This window comes from Lissotriton helveticus, chromosome 3_1 (assembly GCF_964261635.1).
Source record: "Lissotriton helveticus chromosome 3_1, aLisHel1.1, whole genome shotgun sequence".
Classification (NCBI taxonomy): domain Eukaryota; kingdom Metazoa; phylum Chordata; class Amphibia; order Caudata; family Salamandridae; genus Lissotriton; species Lissotriton helveticus.
In genome coordinates this window covers 1,617,275,418-1,617,295,569 of record NC_136061.1, presented here as the reverse complement: position 1 = coordinate 1,617,295,569, position 20,152 = coordinate 1,617,275,418, and the positions used below count along the sequence as shown (strand labels likewise).

At 43.1% G+C, this 20,152-nt stretch overlaps 1 long non-coding RNA gene across 1 annotated transcript in view; it reads left to right on the top strand.

The window, feature by feature from the left end:
* LOC144825071 (uncharacterized) overlaps positions 1-20,152 on the top strand; it is a 349,012-nt gene that overhangs the window by 237,516 nt on the left and 91,344 nt on the right. The window contains exons 3-4 of the long non-coding RNA XR_013609256.1: positions 16,811-16,926; positions 17,286-17,398. This is a non-coding gene — a long non-coding RNA (uncharacterized LOC144825071). The remainder of the gene's footprint in view (positions 1-16,810; positions 16,927-17,285; positions 17,399-20,152) is intronic.

The following is a 20,152-nucleotide window of genomic DNA, read 5'->3' as shown; positions in this document are numbered from 1 at the left end:
AAAGGTGATCTACCAAGAATAAGTCAATTCTCGAGAATTGCTTGTATTTTTTACTATAAAAAGAGTATTCTCTGAGATCACCATTTTTTGTTCTCCATGCATCCAACAGATTATGTTCTTTCATTATATTTTTCAAAACAGTGAGGGATTTCTTCGGCAAGGTATATTTCGCTCTTGAAGTACAATCTAATTGAGTGTCAAAGACAAGATTGAAGTCTCCCCCTAGGATCAGAGGTGCCCTACTGGAGATTAAAACCCTCTTGAGTTTAACCAAAAAAGATTCATTGTCCTCATTGGGGCCATAGTAGACTGCAACATTGTACGATGTACCTGCTACTAAGAGCTCAGCCGCCAACCATCTCCCTGTCTGGTCTGTGTCCCACTTCTGAACTCTAATATTCCTGTTTGCTCTGATGATTATTGCTACTCCTTTATTTGTTCCCTTTTGCCTGGAGCATAAAATGTCCTGTACCCAATGCCTTTTCTCAAAGACCTTCTTACACTCATGTTCCTCTATGTGGGTCTCCTGGAGTAGGTATATACTAGCTTCAAGCTTCTTTAAGAAATCACAAACCCTCTGCTGTTTCCTTCGGTTTCCTATTCCGTTAAGATTCCAAGATATGATTTTACTGTTTATATAGGGGTTAGTAGCCATAACCATGTTTTACTCTCCCTGTTCGGCTCAATTATGTTACCTAAAATAGCTAATTGTACGTTTATAATTCTGTGTTTGTCTGTGTATGTGAATAGTTGTTTCAGAGTTTCTATATTTAAATGAGGACTTTTTTCTTTTTTTTTTCCACCCTCCCCCCCCCTAACCCCCCCACATCCCCCTCCCCAAGGAACCCCCCCTTCAACTTGGGCGTTTGTCCTGCCCTTGTGGAGCTCTCCACCTGTCGAGCCCTCTCTATAGCTCTAGTCCCTTATCCCGTGACAACACCTAGTGATAGCAACCCAAGTTAGTTCATCAATACCTACATGGAATTTTAACGCTTCCCTAAGCTCAGACCTTTTCCTCATCTCCCTCCTTTTTGCATAAAGTTAATCATTCCTAATGTGCCGATCCCAAAAACTAAGTGATATTGTTTTATTTTATTTTATTTTTTTTTCCCCCCAACACTTCGTATGGCTTGGTATAACATGATATAACATTTAATTAATTAATATCTTAATAGTTATCTTACGCCTCAGAGTTATATCATGCCTTTCAAACACCATCTGTATACAGGAATATACACAAGTGCAAATATTTTTTATTATTCCAAAAGAAGGCTAGATATTTGGTTATTTTAGAATTTAGGACAGGAAGTCATCCACCTGACCTTGCCTACTCCCTCATCCTCTTTAACAAATCATCTACCTCTTCCGGCTGATTACAAGTATATGTTTTATTGTTCCACATAACCTTAAGCAGGGCTGGGAATTTCATCTGCACTTTAGCTCCAAAAGATCTCAACTCTGACATTCTTGACCCCAATTGCCATTGCCTCTGAGCCGTTCTTCCTCCTATGTCAGACCTAATTTGGTATGGGTTAGCTCTATAGTGAAGAGAGGCACTAGCTAAAGCTTTACTCAATATCAGATCTTTAACAGAAAAAGTCTGAAAGTAAACCAGTATTTTCCTAGGCCCCTTATGGTCTTGGTGTATCCTGAAGGGGTCCCTATGCACTCTCTGTATCTCCGCTTCGAGATCTATGTCTGTATGATCTTTTAATACCCCCTCTCTAAGGAGTCTACAGACAAAGGCTTTTATATCCCCTCTCTCCTCTCCTTCAGGTATTTTTAGAATACGGAGGTTGTTCCGTCTTGAGTACGTCTCCAGTCTCTCCACGTCCATCGTTAGCGCCTTATTCTGTTTCCTTAAGGCACCTAGTTCCTCGCTGGTTTCTGTTGTAATCGCTGACAAGGTAGAGACCTCTTTCTCCAAGATAACTGTTTGTGCTTCTATTCCATCCATTCTAGTTTCTAGTAAGTCAAACCTTTCGTGTAGTCTTTTTTGGTTAGACTCAGAGATTTCGAACTTCTCCAATAGATCGCTTCTCAGGGAATGAAGCAGAAGCCCAATCTTTTCTATCTCCTGTGGAGTAGTAGGAAACATGTCTTTATCTTCCTCTGTTCCCTTATCTTTTCCTTTTCCTTTTTCTTTTTCTTTTCTCTTTTCTTTTTCTTTTTCTGGTATGGCCAGATCTATAGAAGCGACATCTGAGGCCGATGCACTTGTGTGAGCTCCCACCGACTCACTATGACTCAAGAGTTCATGATGGAGTGAGGAATTGCCCGCGGTAATATCGGTACCGCCACAGCTTGATAGAGTGTCGCTGCCTGTATTTACTGGACTCTCTGAGTCTGCTAAAACCTCCTCGGTTCTAATCTCAGTCAATGGAGAATACCTATTAGAGAGAACCAAACCGGGTGCGGGGGTAAACACTAACTCCTGCGTGGACTGCTGGACCACTTCTACACCCACCCCCTCTTTTGCAGAATTCATATTCTCCAGCACCTTAAAGTAACTTTTGAGGGAGGGGGTGTTTTTTAGCGTTGGAATCTGCTGAAGAGGCTTGCTGATAATAGATTTCTTGGAACTAGGATTCCTCTTGCTTTTATGTGGAATAAGAGGTGAGGGTCTCACCCTCTCTCCAAGTTCAGTTGAATTTAGGACCCCCCTCTGCTTAAGCTCTTGTTTGGACCTCAGCTGGTACCTGTTTTTAACTACCTCTCCTCGGTTTTTAACCAACTTACTATTAACCTGGTCCTTCCCCTCGTGCTCTGGTTTTGCTAAACTAACATCTGTTAGTGTAAAAGCTCCAGTGCCAGCCTTGATCTCTTGGCACCCTTCCAGCTGACGAAATATGGTAGGTGCTATTGCTGTTGCCTCTGATGGGGTTGCCTCCATACGGGCTTTGCCTCTATCAAGGGAGATAAATATGGCAGGAAAAGGGTATCCACTCATAGACAAATGCCCCCAAAACACTGGACCTCTATATTGCTGTAATAGAAAAAAGCTTCTTATGTACTGGCATCTGCCCCACTTCCAAGTTCCCCCCTTTCGTATTTCACCACTTATCTTCACTCGTTTACTCGTAACAGGCTTCTCCGTTGTATCTCCAAAGTCTACTCTTGCCGCTTTCAGTGCCTTGCTTTTCGGGTCCCGCGCACTTCCTCCTTCAACGTCCTTCCAGCTGACGTTCGTTGTAACCATTTCTCAGCCCCGTGGTCCTAGCGCCGACCACCGCCTCGCAGCCCTCACCGCTTCAACTTTCCTCGGGACAGCAAAGAGAAAAAAAAGCTGCTCACTCTCGAGGCATAGGGGAGCTCATGAGCCTCCGGCCATCAAATTCTTACCGCTTAGCTCCGTCGGGTCTGCTCTGCCGGGTCTACTCTGTTCATTTGCTCGGGTGGAGAGCTCCGCGACAGCCGCTAGCCTGCCGCCGCCATGTTCCTTGACTCCGCCCCCAAAACGACTCCGGGCACGATCCACATAAATCTGCTATTGGTAAACCCACTTTAAAGAAACCATCCTTAGTTCCTTAGTTCAATCTAAAGCTGCAAAACTTTCACATGTAAATGTAAATGTACAGGAATTTATATAGCGCAAATCACCGAGTGGTTTCTAAGCGCTTGCTTAGGGAACCCGTCCTGGTATTCCCCTGTGAGATAACCCCAGCAGGGTATCCGCAAGGTGAAAGCCAGGCATCCCGCCGCGAGGGGCCGTTGTGGAGATTAAGCAAGCTATTGCCCAGAGTCGCAGAGTGTGAACCCGTGAATCGAGTAGGCACCGGAGCGAGAATTGTCGAGTCCATGGACATTTTCGGACTCAAGACCCGGCCGAGCTGGGAATTGAACCCTGGTCCCGGGCTGACCTCTGCTTCCAGGTCTGCCTCCTCTAACCAGTGAGCCACACTTCTTCACAGTATTGCTAAATTCACTAAAACTAGTTACATCTTAATTGCAATCATTTGCGAAGAAGAATTCTGTTTTAAAATGGTGTCAGACTGATTTCAGACCTGATTTTAGCACCAAACTAGTGTTCCATTGGTACTATATGAAGACAGTTTGGGGCACATTTACATGCCCCTATCGCCATCACAACATCACTTTCAGTGACGTCATAACAATAGGGGCTATGCCTTATTTACTAGGCACCATTAAGCTACTCAACGTGACTTAACGCTGCCTTGTAAATAAGGCCCCCTTTCAAGCTATGCTTAGGGTGAAAGGGGCGGGCAATGGGTGTTGCGGTGGGTGTTCAACCGCAACACCTATTTATTCTGACGCTGACTCCTATTTACAAGGGAGGCGTACATAGGAAGCAACACAGAATTAAGACCAGAGAAAACCTTGTCTTACCCTGGCACAATGAGGAGAAATGATTTATTTCTCATTGTTTTTGCTGTTTTCATGTGTGCTTCTTAGTGTCAGTCATATCCAAATCAGTCTTGATCCTTCTCCAATAGGAGTAGTCCATCCAACCAACAACTTATTAGGGTCATCAGCCAGGTATAGCTTAGTTCTAGTGGCACAATGTGCACAGGGACCACGTCTGGGTATACCCATCCACTTAGCGCATCACACTGAAGTAACAAAAATGAGATTGATGGAATGCTTGAAATAATCACATTCATTAGTAAGTATTCAGGGCCACATCCCAAATCAGCCTTGACCCTTTGCAAATGGAAGCAGTTCGGTCTAAACTGCAGGCCCGGTCCTCCCTGACCCAGAACACAAACAACAAAGGACAGGTTTCACCTTTAATCGGGCTAATCAGCTGGGCTGGGTATATCATTGTCCCAGTGGCACAGTGTTCATGGTCCCACGTCTAAGTATACCCATCCCACTTATGGCATTGCACTAAAGTAAGAAAAACCAAAGGTGGTGATGGACCGAGCGTTGACAATACAAACACTCACCCCCTGTCAACTGATCTGGGTTTAATCCGCCACCCCAGTTCAGACATGGCCATATGCAAATCAGTCTGACCCTGTGCCTCATGGGAGCAGTCCAGCCCGAACTGCCAAGCCATGTCTTCCCTGGACCGGAATCAAGCTTCCCTGCACCGGTTTCTGGCATTACAACCGTCTTCAGCAGGGCTTGCTTGACTCCAGTGGCAAAGTGAGCAAGGGACTCACGTCTGAGCATACCCTGCCAACTTAGGGCGAACAAAGAAAAACCAAAGGTGGTGATGAACCGAGCGTTGACAATACAAACACTCACCCCCAGTCAACTGATCTGGGTTTAATCCATCCCCGTTCTTTAGCTCACTCCTCCTCCCCAGTTCAGACATGGCCATATGCAAATCAGTCTTACCCTGTGCCTCATGGGAACAGTCCAGCCCGAACTGCCAAGCCATGTCTTCCCTGGACCGGAATCAACTTCCCAGGACCGGTTTCTGGCATTACAGCCGTCTTCAGCCGGGCTTGCTTGACTCCAGTGACAAAGTGAGCAAGGGACTCACGTCTGAGCATACCCTGCCAACTTAGGGCGAACAAAGAAAAACCAAAGGTGGTGATGGAGCGAGCGTTGACAATACAAACAATCACCCCCATTCAACTGATCTGGGTTTAATCCATCACCGTTCTTTAGCTCACTGCGGCACAACAGTTCAGACATTGCCATATGCAAATCAGTCTGACCCCTGTGCAGGGTCAGACAGATTTGCATATGGCCATGTCTGAACTGGGGTGGCGGAGTGAGCTAAAGAACGGTGATGGATTAAACCCAGATCAGTTGACTGGGGGTGAGTGTTTGTATAGTCAACGCTCAGTCCATCATCACCTTTGGTTTTTCTTTGTTCGCCCTAAGTTGGCAGGGTATGCTCAGACGTGAGTCCCTTGCTCACTTTGCCACTGAAGTCAAGCATGGCTGTAATGCCAGAAACCGGTCCTGGGAAGCTTGATTCCGGTCCAGGGAAGACATGGCTTGGCAGTTCGGGCTGGACTGTTCCCATGAGGCACAGGGTCAGACTGATTTGCATATGGCCATGTCTGAACTGGGGTGACGGAGTGAGCTAAAGAACGGTGATGGATTAAACCCAGATCAGTTGACTGGGGGTGAGTGTTTGTATTGTCAACGCTCAGTCCATCATCACCTTTGGTTTTTCTTTGTTCGCCCTAAGTTGGCAGGGTATGCTCAGACGTGAGTCCCTTGCTCACTTTGCCACTGAAGTCAAGCAAGCCCGGCTGAGGACGGCTGTAATGCCAGAAACCGGTCCTGGGAAGCTTGATTCCGGTCCAGGGAAGACATGGCTTGGCAGTTCGGGCTCGACTGTTCCCATGAGGCACAGGGTCAGACTGATTTGCATATGGCCATGTCTGAACTGGGGTGGCGGAGTGAGCTAAAGAACGGTGATGGATTAAACCCAGATCAGTTGACTGGGGGTGAGTGTTTGTATTGTCAACGCTCCGTCCATCATCACCTTTGGTTTTTCTTTGTTCGCCCTAAGTTGGCAGGGTATGCTCAGACGTGAGTCCCTTGCTCACTTTGCCACTGGAGTCGAGCAAGCCCGGCTGAGGACGGCTGTAATGCCAGAAACCGGTCCTGGGAAGCTTGATTGCGGTCCAGGGAAGACTTGGCTTGGCAGTTCGGGCTGGACTGTTCCCATGAGGCACAGGGTCAGACTGATTTCCATATGGCCATGTCTGAACTGGGGTGGCGGAGTGAGCTAAAGAACGGTGATGGATTAAACCCAGATCAGTTGACTGGGGGTGAGTGTTTGTATTGTCAACGCTCCGTCCATCATCACCTTTAGTTTTTCATTTCACTGAAGTATACAAAAATGTGATGGATGTATGAGTGAATTAATCCCAGTCACTGGTAATTACTCAGGGCCACAGCCCAGCTCACTGTTGTTTTGCACACCATGCCACCTTAGTTTTGACCCAGCTTGTGCAAATCAGTCATGACTCTGCTTTAGTGGGAACATTGCAGCCCAAATTGCCAGATCAGGTAATCCTTGAATCAGAACAATAACAACCAAGGTCTGATATCACCCTTAAAGGAACTCGGCAGCTGGGTATACCTTGGTTCCAGTGGCACAGGGTTCACAGAATGCAGGTCTGGGCATACTCGTCCCACTTCAGGCTTCAAACTGGATTATACAAAAACATGACTGATAGAATGCTTGAATTAATCACAGCTACTGGTAATTACTTGGGCCAAGTACTTAATTGTAGCATTGTTCTTAGGGTATGGAACCAGAACTGTTCAAGGCATACTCAGGGGAGGTGGTATGGTCTAGCAATTTTAATTTACTGGAACACAACTAAAACATATGATCAATTATTTTCCAGTGAGTGCTGTCTGTTAAAATGAAAAGTTATTTCATTACACACACTACTAAATTCTACACATACAATTACAAATACATAGGTCAGGCAGATGGAAATACCTTTGGTGACACCTTATATCACTTCACTCTAGTGCGTCCGTAATCTCTTAATCACAATATATATCACTCCACCGATGCCAGATGCAACGGGTCAATATAAAGGGGTGCAATTTTAAATAAGGCAGGTGTTAGAAATTGAGATTCTGGTTGGCAGAGGTATGTACCCTGTTAAAGTAGGAACAACAATCCTATCCAGGGTAAGTCACAACACACCCTAAATTATCCTGTGCTCACTCTCTGGTAGCTAGACAAAAATCCAACAAGTAGAAGTTGACAAGTGAATATTTTAAGAATGAAAGTAAAATATCGCTTAGAAGAAATACGTGTTTTAATGGGTTATCTGATCGCGCTGGACACAGGCAAAGTCAAATGTTCAGGCTGAACGCAATGGAGCACGGGCCAGATACAAGGATCTACGTGGGCCCACTGTACCAAAGTACCTTGATCAGGGATGCATCGTTTTATCAAAAATGTGAGGTACGACGCAATTTGTCCGTGTCGAGCCATGCTGTGGCTGAGATGCTCTGATTTTTTTCACCCAACTGTGGTAATGCATTGGTTCTGAGTGCAATGGGCAGATTTCGAATGTGATGCATGACTGCTGCTCCCACTGTAGGCGAAATGTGGATTCCAAAGGTGATGCACTGGTTCCGAAGGTGATGCCTAGGTCCACTCCTCGCAATGAAGAGGATGCGCCCGTCCGACTTGCGCAAAGGTGAAGATATGCTGGTTCCCATGAGGATGCGTGGGTTCTGGTTGAAGCAGCAATTTACACCCAGTTCCAAGGGCCCAGGAGTGGGTTGGAATCACTTAGCAGGGCATGATGTGCAGCAAGCATTGCCCAGGTGCTGTAGCAGTATGTGTCGAAGTCTTTGATGTCCCTGAGACTTAGAACAGGAGGCAAGCCAGGAAGCCCTTGGAGTCATTCTGGGTCGAAGTGATGCTTAAATACATTGCACCCTGCCCTGCGGTTATACAGGGTCTACATTAGGGTTGACTTACATGCATAAAAAGGGAATGCCTATGCCTGGCAAGAAGATTACTTTGTGTTGTAATAAAAAAGAGAGAGGAGAACTAGAGAGGCTAGTCAGTTTCCCCAGTTTATATGTTAGCAATCAATGAGAACTAGCTTTGGTTTAAATTGTTTGTATGTCTGTGGGTGGAGGAAAACCATTAGGTTTTATGAAGGCCCTCACCCACCAACCTAGTTGGTGGCATGCTTCATCATCGGGCCCCCCCCCCCCCCGAGGCACCGAGTGCGCCTCAGGTGTGCTGTGACGCCAAATTACTGCGGAGCGGGTATTTTGGTTCATGATGGTGCCGTGAGTGTGCTCTGAGTGTGGTCTAAAATACTGTCCTGGGTGTCCCAAAGACTTTTTTAATGGTGGGCCCCAGGCAGTCAATAAAAACAAAGGCTTTCGGACGTGCACAGTAGGCTTATGGCCTCCGACGTCTTGTGCAGTCAAGTAGTTTCAGCCAGGCCTTTTCTTCTACTGGCTTTCGTCAGGACCTTATATGTGTGGGGTGTTACAGAGGTTTGTATGAGTTTGTCAGTGCCCTGTGTGTAAAGCACATGCTACGGTGCTTATATGTGCAAGAGGTGTTACCTCTCGAGTTGTACCTGAGGTAACCTCCTACACCCCATGCAGCCGCTAACGCAAGTGGCTCACAACGCCCTTTTGTATCTGCTACAATATGATGCATTGACCCACCCCCTCCACCCTCAAATGTACTCTTATCTGATTGTTTTACATGTCAGTGCCAGCTTTTTATGCATTGTAGTAGAGAATGGCATAATTAATTAGTACCTTATGCAGGCAGTATTTAAAATGTTGCCATTAAAGGAGAGGCAAGTGAAAAAACTGCAGATGACGTAACTATAGAAAGAGTGTAGATGTTGGGATAAATCAATGAAAAAAAAACAGATGGTGCTGTGATAAGGCCTTAATGGTATTTGCATCACACATGCCCCACATGCTTTCTGCATTAAGCAAATATCAACACATCTGGCCCATTACAAACATGACACAAAAGGGCAATCTTAATGATCAAATACTGCCTTTAATTTCTATAGCCATTTCGCTCATTTATCCAAAGGTGATTATTGTTGCTTTCCATAGTAACACTGCGCATGGCAAAGTAGGAATAGAAAAGACTATAGGGCATTTTATCAAGCAAGGAGTTCAAATTATCGCCGCTTTAGAGGCAGAAAACCTCCGCTAAAGCGGAGATAATTGGCTTGATAATAGGTGCTTGTGAATTCCAATATGCTTCAATTGGAATTCTCAAGCGCATATTATCAAGCCCATTATTGCCGCTTTAGCAGCAGTTTTCTGCCGCTAAAGCGGCGATAACTTTAACTCTGTTTTTTGATAATATACCCCTAGATTGTTTGCCATTATGTTGCTTTAACTATTACGTACCTCATATACTTTCATTTAAACGAGCATTAACAAAGTCACTAGCCAAAGCATGTTTCTTTCAATTTAATTTGCCTCTTCATTGATAGGGACGTAGTGCCAATGGTAGACAACCTAGCTAGAGTGGATAAGGAGGTTGTGGAAAAATTGATTCTGTGAGTGGAATTAAAATGCATTCCATAAACTGCAAAACATATTTAATTCATTGCAAAAAATATTGTAGAAACATTGCATTACAATGGTTTTACCTATACTGACAGGACATTCAGGTGCTAGATAAGATGGACGCTTGAAGCAATATTGTCGAAGACATACAAGACAGAAAAAGGTACTTGTGGGGGTTAATGCCAACCATTAAAATAGGCAGAGCTGCACTGAACAAGCATTTGCAATGCAATAGGTCTCGCATTTACGCTAGTTTAAGCTATTGGCATTGTAATCGACAATGCCTTTTATTTATGTTTTAAAAAACAAAACATAAATAAAAGGCATTACTTTCTCGATGTACAGCCCTGCCTTCCACTGCACCGGCCCACAGCCCCTTCTTCCCCTGTTGATGCTTTTAAAACTGCATTACAGGGCTTTCACCCAGCCACAAAGGTAGCGTGCGTGATATAGCAGGTGGTGCCTGGAGGGAGGTCTAAAACTCAGAAGCATGCTTTGGTTAATATCCTAACAGTGTGGGACAGCTTACGAGGGACATGCGCTTACTGCTGAGATTTACATGCAGCCTGCAGTTTTTAGGTTGTGAAGCTAACCACTGCCAAGTCACCTTATACCAGACAGATTAAGTAATACCTGCTGAGCAGAGGTGCCAGGAGCTTTTCAACACCAATGACCGCTGGGTGCGAGGACGTGGGAGCAGTGGTGTGTGAGCAGGAGACAGGTAGTACTTTATTTAGGAGAATAAAGGCGCATGGTTGCTTGAAAGTGACTGCGCCGTATTACAGGCACGTGGTCGGTTGAAAGCAGACCGCTCCGTAAAATAAATAAATAAATAATCGCTGCAGCTATAGTTGTAGCTGATCGCGCTGTAAAGTAAATAAATAGATGAACAATATAAAAGCGAGTGGGTGCTGCGATGTCATAGATGGAATAGGGCATGACCTTTAAAGGAGGGATGTCATGGGTAGAATAGAAGAAGAGCATTAAAGAAAATAGTACTCACCAACTTATAAAGTAGACCGTGTAACACCACAAGTAAAAGATCCAGTTGTTATGCGAGGTTACAAATGCAGACAAGGTGATACCAAAGAGTGACTAACAAGCCTATTTCCAAACCAGAAGCCAGCATTTACGAAGGACGATGACACAAGCCTATGACAAATATGGCCGGAGAGTGGGAAGTGCTTCTAGTGTATATTCTAATACAGCACTGAAGTACTAGAAAAAATAAATCTAATAGAGCCATACCCTCCAATAGCCCCTATATTGATGACCAAATAATCAGTCAGTTGGCAGTGAAGAAGTTTCAATCATTTATTCTAAATGGACTCTGCGCAGAGGAGCATCCCTATCCACACCCAGTCAGTGTAACAAGAAGACTGCCGGTTCATATTCAAACAGGTCATTATATACTTTCAGTTCAACACACATTATCACTTTAAAAGGAATAACACCACTATGGCCCCTTCGCTCCAGGAGGAAACCATATATGGCACACATTATTATTTCAAAGCTTAGCTATTCATTACTGGGCAGATCAGGAAGGGTGACTCTCTTTCGTTCTCAGGCACGGCGTCTGCAAGAATGTGCTCATCCCACACGAAAGGCAGATGTAACCTTGAGTTTCCCAAGTTAGAATCAATGGTCCATTCATAGCCCAGGCCGACCTTTTAGATTCTCTCTTTACACAGTGGAAGGTCACGTGTTTTCCTAGCAAGAGCAAGAGGTACGGGGAAATGAAACCAACATGGTGTTTCTTCAGAAAAGGCCCGATACTTAATGTATACATGATTCAAGTATATTCACAATGGAGGGTTAACCTAAAATGGTATGCTAATATATTGGATACATTAGGCCAATATTATATGATATCGATTTTATATTTCTTCAGCACGCCTTGCAGAGCGAGCAGTGCATGCGCGCTGCCACTAGGCTCAACCTAAAAAGGCTTGCACTAGGTACAGTCTACATATTAATAACTTTTGGATGCGCTGTAAGCACTTTGTCACAAAATCTTTTTGCATATTTGCAGCCTCTCTTATAGTATGTGTTATACATTTTTTACACCAAAGACGGATGGTTGGATGGCTGGAATGGTGAAGCGATGGGTGGAAGGATAGATGAATGCATGCATGTTAGAAAAGATGGAGGAATTGCTTGGTGGATGGGAGGACGAAACGGAAAAGGGATGCATGGATAAATGGTAGAAGGATATAATTTGTGAAAAGATCCATGGATATTCAGATTGAATGATCAATAGATTGTTGTATGGATGGCTGAATGGCTGGCAGGGTGAGAGGATGACAGAAAAACTGGAACAGTGAAAGCATGGATAACCCCAAAGGAAAACGACCAGGATGTGTGGGTGGATTGAAGGAAGGGTGGAATTGTAAAAGTAACTCTTGTAAGGTGGACAGCTTGCTCAATGATTATTTAATTTCTGACTACAGCCTTGGTCTCTTGCCAAACATCACACAATCTATAGGCTTTGTAAAGCACTTTTATTTCCATCGCAATTCCATGTACTACATGTGCATCTCTTGAGTATCATATGTGTCTTTATGTGTTTCAGTATTTGTCTGTTTGTGTCCGAGGTGTGTTTGTGTACCTCTTTCTTTCTATGGATATATGCGCCCCCTAGTTCCTCTTGTTATGTGAACACTTTTGACGGTGTATATCTGTGTTTGTCTATCTTTATGTGGTTTCTATGACTATGTTGTGTGTGTGCATGTTTGATCTGTGTGTGTGTGTGCACATGTGTGTGCATGTGGGCCTATGTGCACGTGCATGTCCATTGATCTGAGTGTGCCGGGTGGGCGTTCCCACGTAAGTAAGCCTCGTAGAAGTGACGCAGTGAAATCTACAACATTTCACTGCGCCACTTCTGCGGTGCAAATGTGTCAATATCTTACGCCTTCCTCAAAGCAGGCGTAAGACTGATAGAGGCCCTTTCACATGGGGCTTACCACATGTGAAATGACACATTGCTGGAGTTGCGACACTTTTATGACACACTCCAGCAATGCGTCATTTTTGCACCTACAGATACGTCTGAAATCCTGACGTATCTGTAACTCTTTGCAACATGATGCGTCATACAGTAAATATGATGCATCCATCATGTCGCAAGGAGGGCTCACTGAGAAGTGACGCATCGCTACTTTCACGTAGCGATGCGTCACTTCACATAAATGAGGCCAGTTCTATTCTTAGCTGTAGGACTCTGAGACATATCTTGTTCTGTCCAAGTTGCGTTTAGATGTAGGGCCTAATTTATGAGGCCTTGCATCACTCTTACGCCGCCGGTGCGTCAGTTTTTGTGACGCACCAGTGGTGTAACAAATGCACCATGTTGCATCATATTTACAAAGCGACGCATCTAGGGAGATGCGTCACTTTGTAAACCCCTGTGCCACATTATACCTGCCTTTATCTTTGAATCAATTTTCCAATATCACAATGATATATTGCCTATATACCTGATTAATTTAGAGTGGCAATATTTGTAATGAGGGAACAAGTATCCCCTAGGTACCACTTAATGCAAATGCTCATACATATACTTTTTATTAATCCTGTGTTTAAATTGTAATTTTTGTCCCTATCATCCACTATACTAGATAGCCACAGTGAATCACTACTATCTAGAGGTCTTTCATATGTAAATCATGCACATGCCAATATCTTTGAACTGTACCAAGATATTATTTCATTTTTTCGTAAAATTAGATTAAAACATTTTTTTCAAGGAAGTGAAGAGAGCGATAATGAACCAAATAGCAAAAATGAGTTATCATTACCATCGACATTCAGCCCTGGTTTAGATCAATTGGGTCCCGAGGTTGCGGCATTTGAATTAGTCGTCCTACAAAAACTTGAAAGGACGCTCCGATTTATTCCAAATCCCATCTATAATCTTAGCAAAGAGGAATCGTTAGCCCTTAAAACTTTATCAGGAAATAAAGAGCTGGTAATTAAAGGATGTGATAAAGGTGGTGGAATTGTCGTTTTAGATTCTAACTCCTATGAACATAACATGATTGAGATGTTAAACGATAACTCTACCTACCGCAAGATCAATTCTAATCCTTCACACCTGATCTCTAAAAAGATACAACATTTAACAAACGAGGCTCTAGTGAATGGAGAAATTAGTAATAAAGAACATGACTTTTTAAACTCCCACAAGAATAAAACAGTGTGTATCTATGGCTTGCCAAAGATACACAAAGATGTGAATAATCCACCATATAGACCCATTGTTTCGACAATTGGAACTATAACGGGACCCCTATCTAAATTTGACGATTATTATTTAAGACCTCACATACCAAAGATCAAATCCTATATTAGAGACAGTGGCCACATGATTAATATAGTAGAAAATCTAAGTTTGTGGCTAATAGAGATATCCTTGTAACCATGGATATCGAGTCTCTTTATAGCAACATCCCCCTGATTGAGGCTATTTTAGCAACTGATTGGTTTATTGACAAGCATAACATAATTTGCCCCAGGAGATTTCTGATTGATTGTCTATTCATCGTTCTAACAGAGAACATTTTTGAATTTGGAGACTTGCTATACCATCAGATAAGGGGAGTAAGCATGGGTGCATCAGTTGCACCATCAATAGCAAACATTTATATGTCTGCCTTTGAGGACAAATTTATTGAAAATGAAATTGCTCCCTTTTTCGAATCCATCTCCCATTGGTCCAGCTATATTGATGACATCTTTTTTATCTGGACCAATGGGAGAGACTCTTTAATGGAGTTCCTGGAATGGATTAATATTGTTGATGTCAACTTAAGATTTACTGCTCAGTATAGCACTGAGCAGGTGAAATTTCTAGACCTTTTAATAAAGAATCAGAACGATGGTTTAGAGGTTGATCTATATGTGAAGCCTACGGCGCGCAACACGTTACTACATTTCCAAAGTTTCCACCCGAAGAGTCAACGTGAAAGCATCCCCTTTTCGCAATTTCTGAGGGTCCGTAGAAACTGTACTAATCTCAGTGACTACGACAGGCAGGCCTCTGTTATGAGAAAGAAGTTCCTAGATCGTGGTTATCCACACAGACTTGTTTGAAATTCTTATAAAAGAGCGCGATTCTATGATCGCGATGCTTTATTAAGATCAAAAGAACCAGCTAATAATGATCAACTTGTCTGCGTTACAAGACATTCAACTTTGGATGAACGCATCAGACAAATTATCAATGCCAATTGGCATATCTTGAATTGCAACCCTACATCTAAAAACAACCTGGCCAAACCCCTTTTTGCACATAAAAGGAATAAAAATATCAAAGATCATATTGTCCACTCTAAATTTGGAAAGAAACTAACCCCCTTTGGATCAAACCAACGGTCCTTGTTAAACAATCTCCCAGTACGTGGCATTGTCAAGTGCTCGACATGTAAATCCTGCACTAATATTTTTGGCGGTGAACACTTTTCACACAATGGTTTTACAACCAAAGCATGTGAAATATGGAACTGTAAAACAGCGAATGTTGTGTATTTTATGGAATACCCCTGTGGTTTAGGCTACGTTGGGGAAACTTGTAGACCTATCCAGGTACGGCTTACAGAATATCGATCAGCTGTGAAAACAAAAAAACTTTCAGCACCTTTAGTGAAACATTTCCTTGAGAATAATCACAAAGCAGAAGACTTCCAGTGGTGCATCCTTGAAAGGATTAGGACACCTGACAGCGAGGGCGGGTGCACGATCCGTAAAAAGAAAGAAGTCTACTGGATTTTTGTATTAAATACTTTCAAACAGGGTTTAAACGGAGAGATTCCATGGGAAAATGCGATATTTTAAATCAGCTAATACGGTATTTCATTATGTTACATGGGTTTCCATCATCTGACATTGCTATGGTTTTATACATAGCAACCACAGTTACCGATGCATTGTATCGATGCTTACCATTTGTAATTTCATGTTTTCGTAATTCAATACCTTTGAGTCATTTTGAGTCCAACAGTGACTCAATCGTATTAGCAGAAAAAAATCTTAAATATATGAACAAGAAGCGATTGGCATCCTGAGCATAATGCATACATCTGTATCATTACTTTGGTGTTTGGTACTAACTGGAACATGGTGGTATTGAACTCCTATGTGGTCGATAGGGGCCTGAGCGTAGAAGGGCTTTGCTCGCTCCTCCACCATGTTATAGAACAGTTCTATTTTTATTTCTACGCTACACGTTATTTAACTAACACCGTCACTTTCAAATTCCCACGCGGCAAGTCACATGACCATAGTTGCCTAGTAATCAGCCCGATATTCCATCTAGTTGACTCTGTTTCTTTAAATTTCAACGTGGGGCATAGCACATGACCGCCTAGAGAAGTATATTTAAAATCGGGTCAGGCTCAAGGTGGGTGTTGCCGATTCAAGCCGCCAAGAGGACGCTGTCAGCCATCTTTTGCCCGGGCTCGTTAATGGTCGTATCTCGGTAAGTGATTGGTAATATGGGGTATTGACCAAACGCATTAATCGTAGTAATAGAAATGGTGAGAATCGGAATTGACGTTCGGTTCTTCTTCTTTTTCTATTTTTCTCTGGATACATAGACTCGCGTATCTGAGCCTGCGTAACAGCGGCCATCTATAATATAGGAAGTCACATTCCAGTATACATCGTTGCTTTATCTATATGAAGTAATCCGAACTCATTACGGTCACCCTGGGAACTATTGTGTAACCCCTCATGGTTAGTAAAAATCACATTGATATTATGAAACATATATTAATTAGCCGCTACTTATATCAGACACACACAGTTAGGTACATTTATGCATCTATGTCGTTGTTCCTAGGTATCTCAGATCAAAGAGAATCGTTTGAGCCTGATGAACATAGTGTTACCGACTACCTTTCGAATGCACAAGATTTTAATTAAACCATCATGAGGATAACTGTAATATACGAAAAGGTAAACTTGGCATATATTTCCTTTGTATTTAGTTCGCTAGCTAATCTTTTAACTTACGACCTGGAGTATATCTATGTTTACTTGTATGCCCTTCAGATATAACACTAGCAGGTGACAAATACAGCATATTGATGAAAATACATTAACAACCACTATCGCTTCGTTCCCGTAAAATATGTACAAAGAAACAATGACTGACAAGTTTTAATTGGTGAGTGCAACGTAATGGCTTTACTTTTGAAAAGACCGAATCTCTGTATAAAGCGTTTGATCCTTTTTAACTTTATAACCACCCCCCTCCCTTTCTAGAAATAAAGAAATACAATAACTGCCTTTATCTTTGTATCAACTATAATCAGGTGCAGATTGGAATATCTATAATAAGGCTGCCCAGTATCGATTTATGAAATCAAACCATCGTTACAAAAATATCGAATGTTGGCAATTGAAGACCGCATCTATCATTTTTAAAGTAAGTCTTTCATGGGAGTGATGAATACTCTCTAATAAGCCAGAATATTGTGACGCAACATTTCTATTTTTATATATATCTTATAGAATAAATGATAAAAAAAGATGTCACACAAACGGGGTCTTTAGCGTCTAGTTAGGCATCAGTTATCCATATGCCTGTCCTATCTCGGCTGTCAGTGGGGCAGGGAACAATCCGCCTTACTTTTTCATTTTCCAATATCACAATGATATATTGCCTATATACCTGATTAATTTAGAGTGGCAATATTTGTAATGAGGGAACAAGTATCCCCTAGGTACCACTAAATGCAAATGCTCATACATATACTTGTTAATAATCCTGTGTTTAAATTGTAATTTTTGTATGCCATGTTTGGTATATCAAGAGGGTAATAGGTTGTTTTGTTATGAGATGAGAACATATTTTTTTTTTTAAAAAGAGGTATATGAATGGTTTTTAACTTATTAAATTGTTTCACTGTCACAAATGCCTCCTGTTTCACCCTATTTACAAAATGACGCATCTAAACTTTGTAAACCCCTGAGCTACATTATACCTGCATCAGATATAATACATGCAGGGTGGGCTTTCCCACGTAAGTAAGCCTCGTAGAAGTGACGCAGTGAAATCTACAACATTTCACTGCGCCACTTCTGTGGTGCAAACTTGTCAATATCCTACGCCTTCCTCAGAGCAGGCGTAAGACTGATACGGGCCCTTTCACATGGGACTTACCACATGTGAAAGGACACATTGCTGGAGTTGCGACACTTTTGTGACACACTCCTGAAATGCGTCACTTTTGCGCCAACAGATACGTCAGAAATGCTGAGGTATCTGTAACTCCTTGCAACATGATGCGTCATACAGTAAATATGATGCATCCATCATGTCGCAAGGAGAGCTCACTGAGAAGTGACGCATTGCTACTTTCACGTATTGATGAGTCACTTCTCATAAATGAGGCCAGTTCTATTCTTAGCTGTAGGACTCTGAGACATACCTTGTTCTGGCCAAGTTGCGTTTAGATGTAGGGCCTTATTTATGAGGCCTTGCATCACTCTTACGCTGCATCAGTTTTTGTGACGCACCAGTGGTGTAACAAATGCGCCATGTTGCATCATATTTACAAAGTGACGCATCTAGGGAGATGCGTCACTTTGTAAACCCCTGTGCCACATTATACCTGTGCCAGGTATAAAGTATGCAGGGGGGGGCGTACCTATGCAAGAAAGGGTCGTAGAAGTTACGTAGTGAAATCGATGAGATTTCACTGCGCCCTTTCTAGGACTTAAATGCATCAATATCTTACGCCTGCCCCATGGCAGTCGTAAGACTGACGCAGGCACATTGAACATGGGACTTGCCAATGTGTAATGACCCATTGCAGGAGTTGCATCACTTTTGTGATACACTCCAGCAATGCGCCATTTTTGCGTCTACAGATTCGTCAGAAATACTGACGTATCTGTAACTCCTTGTGCTATGATGTGTCATACTGTAAATATGACGCATCATTGCTGTCGCAAGCAGGGGGCAATAAAAAGTGACGCATCTCTGTTTTCAGGCAGCAATGCGTCACTTTTCATAAAAGACGTCTATAGGGCCTCATTTATGAAAAGTGATGCATTGCTGCGTGAAAACAGCGATGCGTCACTTTTCATTACGCCCTCCTTGGGACATGCTGGGTGCGTCATATTTACAATATGACGCATCATGTCGCAAAGAGTTACAGTACGTCAGTATTTCTGACGTATCTGTAGGCACAAAAATGATGCATTGCTGGAGTGTCACAAAAGTGACGCAACTTCAGCAATGGGTCATTTAACATGGGTAAGTCCCATTTCAATGTACCTGCATCAGTCTTACGCCTGCTGTGAGGCAGGTGTAAGATATTGACGCATTTGAGTCCTAGAAGTGGCGCAGTAAAATCTCATAGATTTCACTGCGTACCTTCTAGGAGGCTTACTTGCGTCAGAACGCCCCCCCCCCTGCATCCATTATACCTGGCGCAGATATAATGTGGTGCAGAGCTTTACTAAGTGACGCATCCACCTAGATGCGTCACTTTGTAAATATGGTGCAACATGGTGCATTTTGTACGCCGCTGGTGCGTCACAAAAGGGGATGCACCGGCGCCCCAAAAGTGACTCAAGGGCTCAAAAATAGGCCCCATTGTGTCTACCGCGTGATCATCCGACCCCCAGCTTACAGCCCATTTCTGTTTCATGTGATGCAATGCACAGTGACATTAGGTGGAACACTGGCATAGATCATAGAGCTCAGCCTACCTTGTAATCGTGTCTGCTGCTGGAGAAACGGACTAATTACCTGCTGGGCTCTCACGCCAGCCGGTCTCACACTGCACATCACGGGCTCCTAAATCACATTCTAAGCGATTCTGGAGACGTATTACAGTGCCTGGGTGAATGGCACATTGTGCATTAAAGTAATATTAATACCCTTCTGAGGCACATTAAAATATGCTTCCAATAGACTCTGCAATGTTCGCGTTCAGTAGATGTTATACAGAGGCTATGAGAGGGCTGAGCCCGATGCTTGCTTGGGGTGGGGGGAGCGGTGCAGACTCAACCGGGTTTTAAAGTGTGTTTTTTCGGGACACTGAGGTCGCCAATTAAGCCCTTCTGGACACACATAGTTCAATGTTAGCACTGTGCCGCTTTTATCCTTTAGACTGTGTACTCTAGTGATTGTTACTTAGTCATTAAATAAAATAGCATAATAGCCAGC